An 18,468-nucleotide genomic window follows, 5' to 3' on the forward strand; every position below is an offset into this window, starting at 1 on the left:
ATATATAAATTAATAGATTTTCTTAAAATTATATTAATAAGTTTGAAATGATAGGATTATAAATTAAATATATCTTTGAATTTTTAAATTTCTAATAATAGAGACAATTTATAATTAATGAGTACCAATTTTGGGCGTTATAGGGTGCTAATCCTTCCCTAAACGTAATCGACCACGAATCTTTTTTTTTACTAAAATTTTTGGTTATACACAGATCAATTTTATCTTTTAAATTATGTTTTATTCAAAACTATTTTAAAAGATTGTTTTTAGGTATTTGACCCACCTAACCCAAAAAGGTCAATGGCGACTCCCAAAATATTGTTTTTAATAAAAAGCATTTATTTATTCATTTTAGTTTTCCCGCCAAGTAAAATTTCGTGCCCGGGCGAAAACCGGTTACGACAGCTTGGCGACTCTACTGGGGATCTGGTCAAGCTTTAAAATTAATGATAAATCGTCTCTATTAATTATAAATTAAAAATTCATATATTTAAATTATAATTCTTTTTAAAAAATTATATATACTTATTATTTTCATATATTTATATATATTATTTTTTATCAATGTTTTTAGTTTTATTTTCAAAGTATTAAATTTCATTATTTATTTGTTTGTCAAAGGTTTGAACATTTCTCCTCACATACATCACTTGCATTGCATAACATAAGCTTTATAATCAAGTTTGTCCCTTTTAAGTGGGAGTGAAAGCGACGTCTTTGTGAGAATTTATTCTCCGTGTCAGATCTAGCAAGTAGCTTTCGGGGTTCATATGCTCTATATCTTCGTGAGAATTTATTCTCTGTGTCAGGCATAGAGAAGTGTATCCCCTCGAATTGAACTCGGTCCATTTTAGTCTGTGATGGACTAAGATTGAGGATTAGCAACCCATGGGGCACTAACAAGGACAATTCGGGTACCTTTACTCTTAGAACTGAAACTCTACATATAGTAAACCCTAGAAACTCTTCCGATCTGAAGCCATGTTGAAATTTTGTCCAAAATAGGTGTACACAAAGGAGAAATGAATAACTTTTTCCTTTTTATTTATTTATTTATTTATTTTTCTGTTAAATAAATTGTATATGAATTTATATTATTTAAATTATGCTATGTAAAAAGCATGATAAATAGAAATATTTGGGTAGACATTATTATTAAATTAAAATTTTCCTTTATTATGTGAACTAATTCATTTTTTTATGTTTTCTTTATTTTTGTTTGCATATCATCATGAAGGATTAAAGGTATTGATCTTCGAGTTAATCGTCTCATTGGAAAACCTTCATCTATGGATAAAAAGTGTTCAAATCAAATAGTTCCAAACTCAGAAGTAAGACAGTGGGCTGAGAACTTACAGAGACAAGGGGGAGACAGTCTGCAGGATGATTATGTACCCAAATTGGCAAGTTATGCCCCGGTTTTGCTAAAAAGAAATGATATGCAAGAATTGTGAGGCATTTGGGAGAGTTGGGATTAAAATTGAAAGCTGCAATTCTACCAGTCTTACGGGGACATCTCATATTTGCTCTATGTTGAAGTTGATGATGACTTGCTTCAAGCCCTAATTCAATTCTGGAATCCCGGTTATAATTGCTTCACTTTCAATAAAGAGGATTTGGTTCCTACTATAGAAGAGTACACAACTTTGCTATATATAGAAGGGGCTTTGGAAAATCGAATTTATTCAAGGTCAATTAAAACTCAACCTTTCCGAGTTAAATTAGCAAAGATTGCAGGAGTACGAGAGGAATGGGTAGTAGCCCGCACGAAACAAAAGGGCGAGGGCGAAGGCATTTCTTGGACCAACATCAAAGAAATTATTCAGAGTCATCCAGATGATAAAGTAAGATTTGATATTTTTGCTCTGGGTATATATGATATGGTCATCTTCCCAAAAGCATTGGATACATTGAGGCCGAAGTAGTAGATTTGTTCGACCAGCTACCAAATAGGGTCAATCCTGCTTCTGCAATTCTAGTAGAGACTTTTCGATCGTTAAGCGCTGGCAAAAGGCTAGGAGGTGGACGATTTTTGGGATGTGCACCATTATTATATGTATGGATCCGTAGCCATTTTTGGAGGACAGAAAAGGTTTCATACCATCACTTTAGTACGGACTACTCACCGTTGAAAGAGTTTCTAGAGCAAGAATGGCCGAAAGAAGTCACGAAAGATATGTTGATCAATGCCCTTCAAAATCTACAAAGTGACGATATCGTTTGGCGTGCCCTGTGGAAAATTCAAAGGGAATTCTTTTACAAATATGGTGATTACAACTGGGTGATGCTACTCGGTTTATGGGGAGAATTGGATATGCACCACTTCTGGTTATAAAGCAGTACGAGGGTCGTTAATTTGTTCCTGTTACTACTGGATTACATTCGTCTGAGTTCGCTTTTCATAGAAAAAATTACAAAAGAAACATCATCGATGTCGTTACAGCTTGGAAAATAACTTTATGTATTCGAGCCAAAGTAGCGAAGGTAATGTTAACTACTGATTATGAGGAATGAAAGTCTGTTAGGAAAAATGAAAATATTCCTCTACTAGATCAAAATGAGGATATCTCTATGGAAGATCGCATTCGGGTAGTTCCATCAAAGATAGAAATCCTAAAAGCTGAGTTTAAAGAGAAAGAGAAGGTTGGTCGAAAGAGTTAGAATAAATGAGACGAGACAAAGCTATGCTGGACGTCGACGTTGACTTTTATTCAGCACAATGTGCAATGCTGAGGGAAAACAAAGAAAAAGTTGATGGTGAGTTCATAACGTTAAAGAAGAATTACCATGAGCTATACAAATCCCAGAAAGCATCAGGATTGAACAGAGCCACAGTACAGATAACCAAAGAGTTGAATATCGAGAAATGTCGAGTTGAAGATTTGAAAGAAAGAATAGTTGTTTGCTCAAAAGCCTTGAGAAAGGAAAGAAGAAAGTGGAGGATCTTGAGGTTGATAAAAGGGAGTGAATTATGAAACACAAAGCTGAAAGTCATGAGATTATGAATGAAATGCAAAAAGAAAGGGATCGAGCCAAAGAATTAGAAGATATGAAGAATGAAATGCTTGAGGGATTTGAGGATGAGAAAAACACCATGTTCAAGGGATTTGAATCAAAAATGAACAATCTGATTGCCGAACTTGAAATCAGTGGCCAAAGAATTGAAGAGTTCGATGTTGAAAAGGAAAAATGGGAGTTGGAGAGGAAGAATTTCAACACCAGACTTGAAGTAGAGCAAGAAATAGCCAGTACTTAGATACAACGATGAAACAAGAATGTGCAAATCCAGAAAACCAGTCAAAGAACACAAGAAGCACGAACAAAACTTGAAGAGGATTTGGATAAGTCTAGAAACAAAAACTCAGAGTTTAATGCTTACATTTTGTAACTTGAAGAATCCTTATTCCAAGAGAAGGTTCGTCTAGGACCTAGTGATCTTAAAGAGAGTTATGAGGAGAAAGCTTCACTACGAAGACGAATCCAAGATCTTGAAAAAACTCTGCACAGTTGTCAAGTCAGAATCACTGAGTTAGAGCAGACTCTCGAAGGAACTAATGAACAATGGCAAAAATCTAATGATTTCTTTAAAGAAATAAGTGAATAAAAAGGCAGTATGGTATTCGAGGCCATGGTACAAATGAGCGAAGTTTCCAGATACGTTGGGGAGTTAGCTGTTGAAGCAAAGATTATTGAGCATCACGTTGATCCAGTTTCTAAGTATGGAAAGAATATGACCTGGCTGATGAAAGAAATCATAGAGCTTAATAGGAAAGCTATGCCCTATATGTAGTCATGAACTATTATAAAGAAACTTTTGTATGCCGATGGAAGTTGTTCTATGACAGTTAACTTTTTGGGATCAATACCTTTTGCATACATTCATTATTCATTGCATTATTTTCTTTATAGTTTTTTACATTAAGATAAACATTCATTAAATAAAATTCAATAAAATAATATTAAAAGGATTTTCAATCGTAGTTATTCTGGCCAAACGAGAAATTCAACATCACTACGGTACTAGACAAGCTACTAAGAAAATCATGGAGGATAAAATACAACGTCTCGAGGAACAACATAATAAAGAACATGTAGAAATGAGAATGAAGTTAGAGAAAATTGAATCTAGCATTGCAAATTCACAAGACAATATGATGCAGAAAATAGAGGATATGCTCAGGAAGTAATCTACCATTGGAAAAATTCATGAAAATCCTGTACCTTTCGACCAGGAACCTATGTATCCTTTAGGTTTCACACCGGAACCGGTTTATCATTCTGGCATCACACCTATACAAATCCATGCTCGCACATCGGCACTTTAAGAGACTAAACCACAGGAAAATCAACAAGTGGATCTGTGTCTTCAAGAAAAAATCCGTTTATATCAGATGTGAAGATAAGGGAATTTAATGCTGAGCATCTGATTCCAGATTTGAATGAGCTGAATGAGAAAGAAAAAGCCAATGAAGAATTGACCAGACAAATGAAGAGCTTAGAGGAACGAATAAAATTCGTGGAAGTAACTGAATCATTCTATGGGTTTGACGCCAGCGAATTGAGTTTGGTTCCGGACCTAATCCTCCCCATCAAGTTCAAAATTCCGGAATTTGATAGATATGACGGTACTACATGCCTTCGTCCCATATTACCATGTTTTGCCGCAGAATAGCAGGTCATGTGAAAGACGAGAAATTATTAATTCATTGTTTTCAAGATAGCTTGATAGGACCAGCCTTAAAATGGTATACTCAATTGACCAAAGCCAACATTAGATCATGGAAGGATCTGGCAAAAGCATTCCTAGAGCAGTACCGCCATGTTATAGATATGGTCCCTGATAGATGGACTCTCCAAAATCTGGAAAAAAAGAACAATGAAACATTCGGACAGTATTCCCATAGACGGCGTGACACAGCGGCCCAAGTTCAGCCACCTCTATCAGAAAAAGAAGCCACAGTGATATTCGTCCACACTTTAAAGGCTCCCTATTTAAGCCATTTAATGGGGAACGTAACCAGAAATTTTGCGGATCTGGTCATTTCTAGAGAACTCATTGAAAATGTCATGAAAAGTGGAAAAATTGAATCAAGTGAGGGGTCTAATTCCAAAAGACCCTTGTACTAGAAAATAGAATGAAATTAACAATACGAACGCTTACAACAAGATACCTCGAAAAATGTTATGATAACCCAGCCAAGGGTTAAGAAGGAGGAATCAAACACTAATCAAACGGAATCCAGAGGATCTCACAGGGAAAATGAGAGGCCTTCTTTTACACCATTACCAGTACCCTATGCAGAGATCTATAATTCATTGTTAAAGGCAGATGTCATAAGGCCCTATCCTTTGATTCCCATGCAGCCACTATTCCCTCCATGGTATGACGTGAAAGCACACTGTGTTTATCATGACGGAATTACAGGTCACTCTGTTGAAAACTGTTTGGCATTCAAAAGGGTGGTCCAAAATTTGATTAATACTGAAAAATTGAAATTCAATTCACCAGCTACATCAAATCATCCGTTGCCAAATCATGGAGATAAAAACGTGAACGCAATCCAGGAAGAGAATAGAAGGAAAGAAAAAACTGATGTTTCTAAGATTAAATCTCCATTTGATTGGATATTTCAACAACTCTCCCTATCTGGTATGATTCAGCAACAATTCAAGCCAAAGCATAATGAATACGAGAATTATTGTGAATATCATCAAGAAAAGGGACATGGAATTCAATTATGCACTGAATTCAGGGATTTGGTGCAAAAACTGATGAATGACAAAGAGATAGAGTTCTTTGAAGAAGAACCAAGAAAAGAGAAGATGACATTTGCGCATCAGAAGATTCTAGACCTAAACAGAGAACAAATGATCTGTGATCATCACTATGAAATCATCTGCAGTAAATCCTACACCATTAAAGTCAAAAGTGGTCATCACAACTCCTTTACCATTTCCATATAAGGATACCCGCACTGTACCTTGAAATTATACTACCAATATTTCAATGGTAGGAGGATCTGTGTTTCTGGAAAAGTAAAAGAGAATGTACAGAGTATAGATTCAACATCTGAAGCAGTAAGTGAAGTCGGATTCTTTACAAGAAGTGGGAGATGTTATTCTCCCGAGGTATCGAATGCATCAGAACAGGCAAAGGCAAAAGAAAAAGCTACAGTGATACCTCAAAAGGTATTTATCAAGAGACCCGTAACAGAAAAGCAAGTACAAGAATTCTTGAAATTTCTGAAACATAGAGAATATAGTGTGGTTGAACAACTACATAAACAACAAGCGTGAATTTCAATTCTTGATATGTTGATGAATTCAGAAGTACACAGTTTGATAAAAGTTCTTAAACAAACATTTATCCCTGAAGATATATCTTTCAACAAGCTTGATAGGATTGTAGGGCACATAGCCACTGATAATTACATAACGTTCACAGATGATGAAGTACCTGAAGGCGGAATGGGATCAGTGAAAGCTCTGAATATTACCACACATTGTCATGACTATGTGCTACCAGGAGTACTAATTGATAATGGATCTGCTCTTAACTTAATGCCTTTGGTTACATTGCAAAGGATGCCAGTAGATAAATCGTACATGAAGAGTTATCATAACATAGTGCGAGCTTTTGATGGCACTCAAAAAGAGGTGCTTGGAAAAATGGAAATACCACTGCTGATCGGACCAGTCGTATACAATATTGACTTTGTAGTAATGGATATCCACCCTACATATAATTGTTTATTAGGAAAGCCGTGGATTCATTCTGCAGGAGTTGTTCCTTGTCGTTATATCAAAAACTGAAATTCATTGTTGATGGTCAACTGATATGCGTAGGAGCTGAGGAAGAAATCATTGCCTCTGTAACGAGTGATGCTTCGTATATCAAAACCAATGATGATGCTCTCGAATGCTCTTTCCGAGCTTTGGAATTTGTCAATGCAACTTTTATTACTGAGGGAAGCAAAATTCCATATCCCAAATTGTCCGATTGCACCAAAATGACTGTACGACAGACTTTAGGCATTGGAACTAAAACTGGGAAAGGTTTGGGAAAGAATCTTCAAGAAAGTTCAAGTCCAGTAAATATGAAGATGAAGAAAGATCGTTTTGGGCTTGGATTTAAGCTCAACTTTAAACAAAGGAACAAAGAGATGAAGAGAAGAGGTGATGATAGAAGGGCCAGATTGAAAGGAGAAGAAATTCCATGGGAACACATGTTTTTCCCTCATTTGAAGATCACGTTCAAATCAGAATGAATGTTTAATGTAGAACAACAGCTTGTTGATGCTCTTAAAGAAGAAAAGGTTACAAAAGATCAAAACATGGTTGAAGAAGCCATGGGAGGATTATTTATCAACATTATCACAAATGACAACAAGACTGGAAAATACTTGGCTGGGATTCACCCTTGTCTCCCTCGAGAAACACTCAACAATTGGACTGCTGAAGATCTCCCTGTAGTTTTTAGTATTAACACAGAGTAATACTCAGAACTAATCTTTATGTTTTAGGCCAAGAATATAAAAAGTTTTTGTTACCTTGTAAGGGAAGTTGTTAAGTTCACTTAATATAAAATATAAGAAGTTTTCTTAAATTCTCAAATGGCAATCATTTTTTATAATTTACATTTTTACATTTATTATTTCTCATTCTTTATATTTATTTCATAAATTTACTATATCCTTTCGGAAATATGTCCGACTTAAATTTGCAGGTGTCACAATGTTAATAGCATGATTATGACATATGTCTGGAAGAAATCAATCAGTGTGAGGATGAAGTAGAATGTGATGTTCCTACTGAATTGTTAAGATTAGTAGAAAAAAAAGACAAACAAATTTTACCTCATAAAGAAGAAATTGAGACTGTAAGTCTGGGAACCGATTAAGAAATGAAAGAAGTGAAAAATGGTACTACTTTGTCAGCCCAGATAAAAAGAGAATTAATAGATCTCCTTCAAGAGTTCAAAGATATCTTCGCCTGGTCTTATCAAGATATGCCTGGTTTGAGTACAGATATAGTGGTGCACAAACTTTCAATCAGTCCAGCATATAAACCTATTCAACAAAAGCTAAGACGAATGAGGCCAGAAATGTTGTTACAAATCAAAGAAGAAGTAATGAAGCAGATTAATGCATACTTCCTACAGGCAGCAAAATACCCAGAATGGGTAGCAAACATTGTCCAGTACTGAATAAAATGGAAAAGTTTGAATGTGTGTGGATTACAGAGATCTTAATAAAGCTAGTCCGAAAGATAGCTTTCCATTACCTCACATAGACACATTGGTGGATAATACTGCAAGATATCCATGGTTTTCATTCATGGATGGCTTTTCAGGGTATAATCAGATAAAAATGAACCCTGATGACATGGAAAAAAACAACATTTGTAACCATGTGGGGCACATTCTGTTACAGAGTAATGCCGTTTGGATTGAAAAATGCAGGGGCAACGTATCAGAGAGCAATGATAACTCTGTTTCATGACATGATGCACAAAGAGATAGAGTATATGTGGATGACATGATTGCCAAATCCCGAACCGAAGAAGAACATATTCAAATTTTGAGAAAGCTTTTCCAAAGATTGAGAAAGTATCAATTAAAGCTCAACCCCGCTAAATGCACTTTTGGGGTGACATCAGGAAAGCTTTTGGGATTTGTAGTCAGCCAAAAAGGAATCGAGATTGATCCAGATAAAGTAAACACAATTCAAGATCTTCCACCACCCAATACAAAGAAAGAAGTTCGAGGCTTTTTGGGAAGATTAAATTATATATCTCGATTCATTTCTCAATTAACTAACAAATATGATCAGTGTTCAAGTTACTTCGAAAGAACAACCCTAAAATCTGGAATGATGCATATCAAGAAACTTTGGATATTATTAATAAATATTTATCCAATGCCCCTATTTTAGTATCACCAATGCCCGATAGACCGTTAATTCTCTATTTGACAGTCTTTCAAAATTCGATGGGATGTGTACTGGGACAACATAATGAATCTGGAAGAAAAGAGAAAGCCATTTATTATCTGAGTAAGAAATTTACTGATTATGAAATTCGATACCCACCGATACAAAAATTATGTTGTGCCTTGGTGTGGGTTACTCGAAGACTCAGACAATACATGTTATATCATACCACTTGGTTGATATCTAGACTTGATCCTTTAAAGTTTTAATGTAATCACCAACTTTGACAGGCAAAATGGCTAGATGGCAGATGTTATTATCCGAGTTTGATATTGTATATGTCAACCAAAAAGCAATAAAAGGAAGTGTCATAGCTGATTTTCTGGCCAGTCGTGTATCCGAGGATTATTAGTCTCTGAGTTTTAATTTTTCAGATGAAGATTTGTTATGCATATCCATGAATGAAGAAGTCAAAACAAATGATGAATCCTGGAAGCTTTATTTTGATGGAGCATCTAACGCCTTGGGAAGAGGAATTGGGGCAGTGTTAATTTCTCCAGAAAATATCTATTATCCTTTCACAAGCAGACTGGAGTTCTTTTGCACCAATAACATGGCGGAATATAAAGCTTGTTTCATGGGATTGAAGGCAACCATAGAAAGAAAAATTAAATGTCTCAAGATATACGAGATTCATCGTTAGTGATGTATCAATTACAAGGAGAATGGAAACGAAAGATCCCAAATTGTTGGAATACCGAGATTTTATTCTTGAATTAGTGAAAGAATTTGATAAAGTCACCTTCAATTATCTCCCTCGAGAGGAAAATCAAATGGCAGATGCTTTGGCTACATTAGTTGCTATGTTTCAAGCAACTAAAAAAGTTGATATGATGCCGATCAAAATGCAAGTATATGAAATTCCTGCACATTGTTACAGTGTAGAAGAAGAGGTAGATGTCAAGTCATGGTATTATGATATCTTGCAATATATCAAATATCAAAGCTATCCACAAAATGCATCTGAGATTGATAAAAGAACATTGAGAAGAATGGTTGTTAGATACTTTCTTGATGGTGATACTTTGTATAGAAGAAGCAATGATCAAATGGTATTGAGATGTTAAATATTAGCGAAGCCAGAAGCATCATTGAGGAAGTACACAGTGGGATATGTGGTACACATGCAAATGGTCTTTCCATGGCTAGAAAAATAACGAGATATGGATATTATTGGGCTACCATGCACACAGATTGCATTGATTATGCAAGAAGATGTCATAAATGCCAGGTATATGCAGATAAGATTCATGTACCTCCATCGCCTTTATATGTAATGACTGCACCTTGGCCATTTTCTATGTGGGGAATAGACGTCATTAGGGCAATCACACCGAAAGCATCAAATGGAATTGTTTCATCCTAGTGGGAATTGACTATTTTACCAAGTGGGTTGAAACTGCTTCATATGCCAATATTAAGAGGTCTACATTTTACAAATTTATAAAAAAAGAAATAATTTGTCGGTATGGGCTACCAGAGAGAATCATCACAGATAATGCTCTGAATTTGAACAACAAAATGATGACTGAACTTTGTGCACAGTTTAAGATCAAACATGCAAACTCAGTGGCATATCACCCAAAGATGAATAGGGGTGCTAATCATTCCCTAAACGTAATCGACCACAAATCTTTTTTTACTAAAATTTTTGGTTATACGCAGATCAGTTTTATCTTTTAAATTATGTTTTATTCAAAATTATTTTAAAAGATTGTTTTTAGGTATTTGACCTACCTAACCAAAAAGGTCAATGGCGACTCCCAAAATATTTTTTTTAATAAAAAGCATTTATTTATTCATTTTAGTTTTCCCGCTAAGTAAAATTTCGTGCCCGGGCGAAAACCGGTTACTACATAAGTATTTATACACTAAGATACAAAATATATACATCATGTTATCTACTTTAGATCAATCAATGATCTTGGTTTAATAGTTTGATACATGTTTAGTTTCCTAAGTGACCAATGTTTGAATCTTTTTTGCCCCAATTTGCTTTCATTTGTTTTCTTTCAACCAAATGGTGACACATGCCACTCTTTGATTGGTGGAAATTAACATATTAAATTAAAATAGAGTTAGTCCTCCAACATAATGACGACACAAGACATCATTCGATTGAATGATTAAATTTATTTAATTTATTAAAAGTATGACTAAATTGAGATAATATATAAATAACATGGACTAAATGTGTAATTATATCAAAATATTTAATTGCTATTAATGAAAGTTCAGGTGACTACATCTTAACTAAATAAAAACAAAAGTGATCATAATTTATGTTTTAAATAAGCAAAACATAAACATAAATGATCATATGTGTAGTTAATCCTTTTTATTCATTCACTAGTCCTAGTCGATTAGCCGTAGAAATCATATATTATATTATAATATATTAATATAAGAATCAATAGAATTTTGTTTGTTTTCTAACAGAGTTAAAATTATGTTAAGTGATTCATATTTAAAAAAAATGTATTTATCACTGTTATAATTTTAATTGTAGTAAAATTTCAGTAAACAATATAATTGATAAAAATATTTAATACAATGAAAATAAAAAAAAGTTCTATCTTCTTTTTTATTCTTCTTTACAACTTTTATTAGTTTTATTTATCAATCTAATTTTTTTCTTCTTTAATTTTATTTAACCGATGACGACACCGATTTTGATGCTGGTTGTTATCTATAAGTTATCTTTTTATTTTTTAGTTTTTAATAAGAATAATTATATCGTTGTGACATATTTCTCTGCCTTTATGACATGTTTATCTCTGTCCTTGTGTCACGTTTTTCTCTGCCTTTTGGTAACTTACAATTTTTTGCCGTTGTTTTCGTTTATCTTTTTCCTCATGGTTGGATTTAATATTGTCACGACTGATCAAGATGGGCGCTTGTTTGTTATCATAATGATCTTATATGTTTTAGACCATCGGATTGATTTGGATACACTTTTTGCATTCGTGGATAGATTTTCACGTCGCTTGACTCTGATTTGCTATTTGTCAGTGACTTTTAGTAGTTTCATCACCTTTTGTGGTTCATTTGCCGATGCAGTCAGATTTAATTATATTTTTATTTTGTTCGAGCTTTTTGGTTAAATTTTTTAACTTTTTTCTTATTTAGTCTTTGTATAATCTAAGTGGCTAGTTTTTGTGTCAATGATTATAGGAAAATATCATGTGTCAATAACTTTGATATGGGCAATAACAATTCAATCTTACAATATTAATAGTGAAACATTTGAATATTTACTTCGACTTTTAGACATTTAAATAAAAAAATAATTTAAATATTTATTTTAATAATATAAAATAAATATTATATATTATATATTAAAAAAATTAATTATTGCTAAGATACGCTTAGAAACATAATTATTTAAAGGTTTGTTTGTTTCATGTAATTGATTTTTCGGAAAACGTTTTCCTTATTTTCTAGTATTTTATTTGCGGAAAATAAATGGTGAATGTAATTCATTTCCTAGTTTACTGAATTTCTTTACATTTTCTAAAAATTAACTTACGGTATGATTTTTCGTAATTAATTTTACGAACTTTTCCCTTCATATCATAAAACACTCTAATTTTCAACATCATTTTAATAAAATATTAATCATTAAATTATATTTATTGATAATTTTAATAATATAATATTATATTTTAAAGTAATATTTATATTGTTATAATATATAATATAATACTTTTGTTTTAATAATATGTAATAATTATTAATAAAATTAATATTATTTATTAATTTCATAAAATAATATTATTGAATATTTAAAATATACTTCTTAAAATATAATATAATATTCTTATTTTAATATTATAATTTTTAATATTTTAATTATATTATTATTTTAATAAATAATTAGTATAATTTATAATAAATTTATTTTAATAAAAATATAATAGTCTTAATATTTTTATTTATAAAATTATATATATAATATTTTAATAATAATATAGACATAAATAATATTAAATAAATTCTCTAATAATTTAAAAATATTATTATTCTTTTGTTGATAAATAATATTATCTATTATATTTGATTTTTATAATAAATTTTTTTAAAAATATCAATCATTAAAAAATAAATTACACAATATCATTTAAATACCGTAAAATAAATTTTAAAAAATAAATTTAAAATTAAATAATTTATTTTACGAAATTTATTTTTCGGAATCTATTTTTTAAAAACTAACTAACTCTAAATTCGAACTCTAAAAAATAATACTCTCTTTATCATGGAATCATTTAATGGTTGTCCCTTGTTCTCATATGTAATGGGGTAAGGGGAGGTAAGATAGTAGGTTGCTCCTAACATTAGGTTGAGAGTAACTTCCGTAGGAGACCTCTAAATTATGAAATACCCTCCATGAGATTCGATCTCACGACCTCAAGTTAAGAACCTTATGCTCTACCAACTGAGTTGGATGGTCATTTCTTTTATCATGAATCATTTAAAAAGTTCTAAATAAACTTTTATTTAACTATTAAAAAATTACTCAATAACTTGATTGAAAATTGACAGGGAAAAATTCAAAATCCAGTTTGGATAAGAATCGAAAGGGTAGTTTTGGAAGTGTAAAAACCAAAACAGGAGCGAAGAGAACGCAAAGTAAACATATTAGAACAAAAAGGAAAGAAATGGGGGAGAAGAGAGGAAGAAGAAATAAAAGAAAAAAGAAAATAAAAAAAAGGAAACAGAGGGGCCAGAGGAGAGGGTGAAAAAGGAATCACATGGGCATTGGTTTGGTGTCTCTCCTCTGGGTCCTCCTTCCTCCTATTTTCTTCTAACTTCTATTTATTCTTCATCTTCTGCTTGACATCATCACCAGCATCTTCTCCTCTTTCTTCTTCATTTTTCCCCTTCAATGACCGCCAAGTAATCTACCTTTACTCTTTCTGCAATTAATCTTTGGTTTTTCTCTCTTCTTTTTTGAGTTCTGGGTTGCTCATCATGGATAACAACCAGGTAAACTTGATGTTCTTTGCCTATTTTTTTTTCTGATATGGGAATTCGGAAGTGAATAATTGATTTTCTTTTTCTTCTGTTTGAAAATTTCGTTCATGAGTATTTAAAAAAAAACATTTTCGTTGTTTATCACACTGTTATATTTCGGTGTCGGCAGAAATTTTTGAGATTTTTGGATTTTTTGTTTTTTTTTTTTCTGTTTTCCCATGGTTATGAAATGGTTTTTTGGTTGATATGTGTTTTTTTTTTCCATTTCTTTCTTTATTATCTTTTCTGCGGCGATTTTGTTGGTTGAGTTAATCTTGGAGCCCTAGTTGATTAAGTTTTGTTCTGTATTTGTTTCGATTTTTTTGTTTGTGAAATCATCTCTACATTTATGTACTTTTACGTTTTTATCTACTTTTATTACTTGGTTTGTGTGCTCCTTAGCTTAGATGAATTTTTCTTCGGATAAGACTGAACCGAGTATTTTTCATATTGTTTTAGGGGTTTGGTTATAAATTTCTTTTTTTTTGGTTTTCTATCTATAATTTTCTTAGTGGGAAGGACCGGTTCTATAAGATCTCCGTTTTTTGTACTTCTTCAAAGTCTCACTTTGTTTTTGTATTTTGTTGCAATGGTTTCTTATTTATAAGGAAATGTCTGCCCCTGTCGTGGATGGGAACGATCCAGTCACCGGTCACATCATTTCGACAACAATCGGAGGCAAAAATGGAGAACCTAAACAGGTATGTGTTTTCTTGGGATACCCAGATTATTTATATGTTCAAATTCTACTTTATCAATCAATTACTGTTCTGTTAATATGTTAACTAGGAATGATCACGAGTTTATTTTCTTTGCAATTTTATTTCTTTTTTTCATTATTGCAGACCATCAGTTATATGGCAGAGCGTGTTGTGGGTACAGGATCCTTTGGGATAGTTTTCCAGGTATTGAGACATGGTCAAATTGCACTCAATGTTCACTTGTCATTTCACTTGCTTATACATCTTTTTTTAGGCAAAATGCTTGGAAACAGGGGAGACCGTGCTATAAAGAAGGTTTTGCAAGACAGAAGATATAAGAATCGTGAACTTCAGTTGATGCGTGTTCTTGGTCATCCTAATGTGATTTCGTTGAAGCATTGCTTCTTTTCCACGACAACAAAAGATGAGCTTTTCCTTAACTTGGTTATGGAATATGTTCCGGAGAGTATGCATAGAGTCTTGAAACATTACAGCAGCTCAAATCAAAGAATGCTGCTTATCTATGTGAAACTTTACATGTACCAGGTGTGCATCTGAGTCTTTTCCCTGTTTGATTTCTTGTGTATTTTTCTTCTTTATGCTAATTAGAGGTCGTTTTACAGATATTCAGGGGCTTGCTTACCTCCATAGTGTTGTTGGAGTTTGCCATAGAGATTTGAAGCCTCAAAATCTTTTGGTATGCTTTTCTTACTGTTCTATTTTGGGGAATTTCTTGACATTGTTTCTCATGTGATTGTTGGCTTTCTGCAGGTTGATCCTTTGACTCACCAGGTTAAGATTTGTGATTTTGGAAGTGCAAAAGTGCTTGTAAGTTGACGAATAGTTTTGCCTCGAGTTAAATGCTGTTACTGTCATTTGATTGTTTAGTTCTTATTGTGACTTCTACAACCGTTTACTTCACTGTTTCCGTCTGCTTTTTCTCTAGTGTGCTGCTCTTCAGCATTATAATTTTTTGATAACGTGATAACTGCTAAAACTTGTTTAACCTTGTGCCCCTCTTTTATTTATTATAGATATATAAATTTGGAATTTTAACTGACCTTGAATCTTATCCAGCTTGGTTCTTTAACTAGTTAGTGACACCACTTTTATTTAGTTGTTTTTCGTGGCTTCTTTGTAGGATGAGGGGCTGAGGGTAGGAGAAAAAGGATTGGATTAGATCTAAGACTAGTATAACACTTTTATGATCCATGTTTTTGTTTTTTGTTTTTTTTTTTTGTAAATGCTTTGTACTTACTTTTACTTTGTGATCAGGTCAAAGGTGAACCTAATATTTCGTACATATGTTCACGTTTCTATCGGGCCCCAGAACTTATCTTTGGTGCCTCTGAGTACACAACCTCAATTGATATCTGGTCAGCTGGTTGTGTCCTTGCTGAGCTTTTGCTGGGCCAGGTCTGTTTGCTTTATTTTTTTCTAAAATATATTATATCTTTCTCAAAATATATAGCAGTTGTTAAGTTTCTCTGCTCAGTCATGCCGATTTTTCTTGTTTAGCCATTGTTTCCAGGAGAGAATGCTGTGGATCAACTTGTAGAGATTATCAAGGTATGATTTTACTAGTGATGGTTGAAGTTATTTATTTCATTATATAATGAATCTGCTTCTTACAACTCCTCCTACAGGTCCTTGGTACGCCCACCAGGGAAGAAATTCGTTGCATGAATCCCAATTACACCGACTTCAGGTTTCCACAGATTAAAGCACATCCATGGCATAAGGTTTGCCTCTTATTGTCCTTTTATAACTTTGTCATTGAAATGATTGGCAAATGTCATGTTTGTATTGCTTTCTGACTATTTTGCTCATCAAATATATACTATTTTTCTCTTGTACTTGGTAACTATAGAAGATTTGGGTGTTTCTCCACCAAGATTTCTAAGGGCAGAAATATTTTGATTGATTCCGTGTAACGAATTGCATTATTGTTATAAATGTACTTTTGATTGCTTTAACGTGTCTCATATGTATCTAGGTTTTTCACAAAAGGATGCCTCCCGAAGCAATTGATCTTGCTTCACGACTGCTGCAATACTCACCAAGTCTTCGCTGTACAGCGGTGAGTTAAAAGTTTATCCATCTTTTCGTTGTAATTTTTCCATTTTAGACTTGGAAACTACGTGCAATCCTTCAATTATTGCTTTAGCTCTTCCAATATTTTTGTTTTAGTGATGAACGTTCTCTATTGCGACAGCTCGAAGCATGTGCACATCCCTTCTTTGACGAGCTTCGAGAATCTAACACTCGCCTACCAAATGGGCAACCCTTGCCACCACTCTTCAACTTTAAACAGGAAGTATGTTTTCGAATCTCATTAAATGTTTTGTATGCTATTATTCTGTACCTTGAATTTTGTTTATCGTTCAAGATGGTGCATTGTTAGCCAGTCATCTGCGCTTTTGGCAACAGTTATCCGGGGCCTCACCGGAGCTTGTTAATAAGTTGATTCCAGAACACGTGAAATGGCAAATGGGGTCGCAACATTTCATGCATCCGGCTGGGACATAAAACCTCGAAAGCAGTGTAAGAATCGATATATCTCATGGTTGATGTATGACGAAGACGAAGCAAAATCTATGAATAACCACTGTTGACCGAGGCCTGTCCAGCACCATTTTGTACTCTACCAAGACGCTTACAGTCTCTGGCAGCCGGGTGGCCGTCTCTCTCTCTCTTCATATTTCTACTTAAATTCTGCCTCTCCTGCTTAATCTGAGTTCACATTTTGTGAAAATGACCTTTTTTGGTCGTGTACATGTAACATGTTTGATAGTAAAAGATGAGAAGACTTTTTAAGGTGGACAATACCAGAAAGCTACTAGTGAAGAAAGGTCCCTGAGATGTGGCTGGAGGTTTTTCGGGTTCGGGTGGTTATAAATCGCAGACGATTATTCGTACTGTTTGTGCCAAGTAATGTTATTACTCTTTCATGTTTAGTTTGATCGTACAAGTTGAAGTTTTTGAATCTCAGGCAGGTAATACTGGGAAAACTGGTGGTTTAGCCGTTGATGGAATATAATTGCAGTCCCCACAGAAGAGAAAGGGTTGTCAAATAATGATGGTTTTTGTCTATTGAAGATGCCCTTAGTTCCCCATCCCATGCGTTAATAGTTACGTCTTCTTTTCGCTCCTAAGCCCCCTCTTTCTAATTAAAGAATCCAATACCATGAATATAAGATGATTAAGGCATAATTATGAAATTATTCAGGTTATTATTTATTTTAATTTTAGAGAATTGGTTTTTTCCCTTTAAATTAATAATAATATTTACTTGAGAAATAAATCTAATTTGATAAGATAATTAAATCAATAAATAAAAATTAACAATTTAATAAATTATATAATAAATAATTATTTTAATTTAAAGATTTTTATACCATAAATTAACAAAAATCAATATTTTAAGTTATTGTATTTAACAACCAACTGGACCAAAATTCCGAACTTTATGATAAATTAATTTTCCAATTTGTGATGGATGAAGTTCATAATTAGTGGCAATTGTTCACTCTTAAATAGACAATAATTATTAGGGTAAATTACATCAATCATAATTGAACTTTACTTATCTCTTATTTTATTCATTGTATTTTAAATCCGTTTAATTTACTCATCGAACTTAACATAATTAGCATTTTTGGTCACTGGACCGTAAAATATTTAACGATATTAAAACGTCGTAAAAAACAAAATTTTCATCAAAACGATGTTGTTTTGCAATACATAACAATTCATTT

At 33.1% G+C, this 18,468-nt stretch overlaps 1 pseudogene; it reads left to right on the plus strand.

Moving 5' to 3' along the window:
* Positions 1-13,659: 13,659 nt before the first annotated feature.
* On the plus strand, positions 13,660-17,673 carry LOC120217933 (annotated as a pseudogene).
* Positions 17,674-18,468: the final 795 nt, after the last annotated feature.

The sequence above is a fragment of the Hibiscus syriacus genome, unplaced genomic scaffold (genome assembly GCF_006381635.1).
Source record: "Hibiscus syriacus cultivar Baekdansim isolate YM2019G1 unplaced genomic scaffold, ASM638163v2 tig00000773_pilon, whole genome shotgun sequence".
In the NCBI taxonomy this organism is placed as follows: Eukaryota; Viridiplantae; Streptophyta; class Magnoliopsida; order Malvales; family Malvaceae; genus Hibiscus; species Hibiscus syriacus.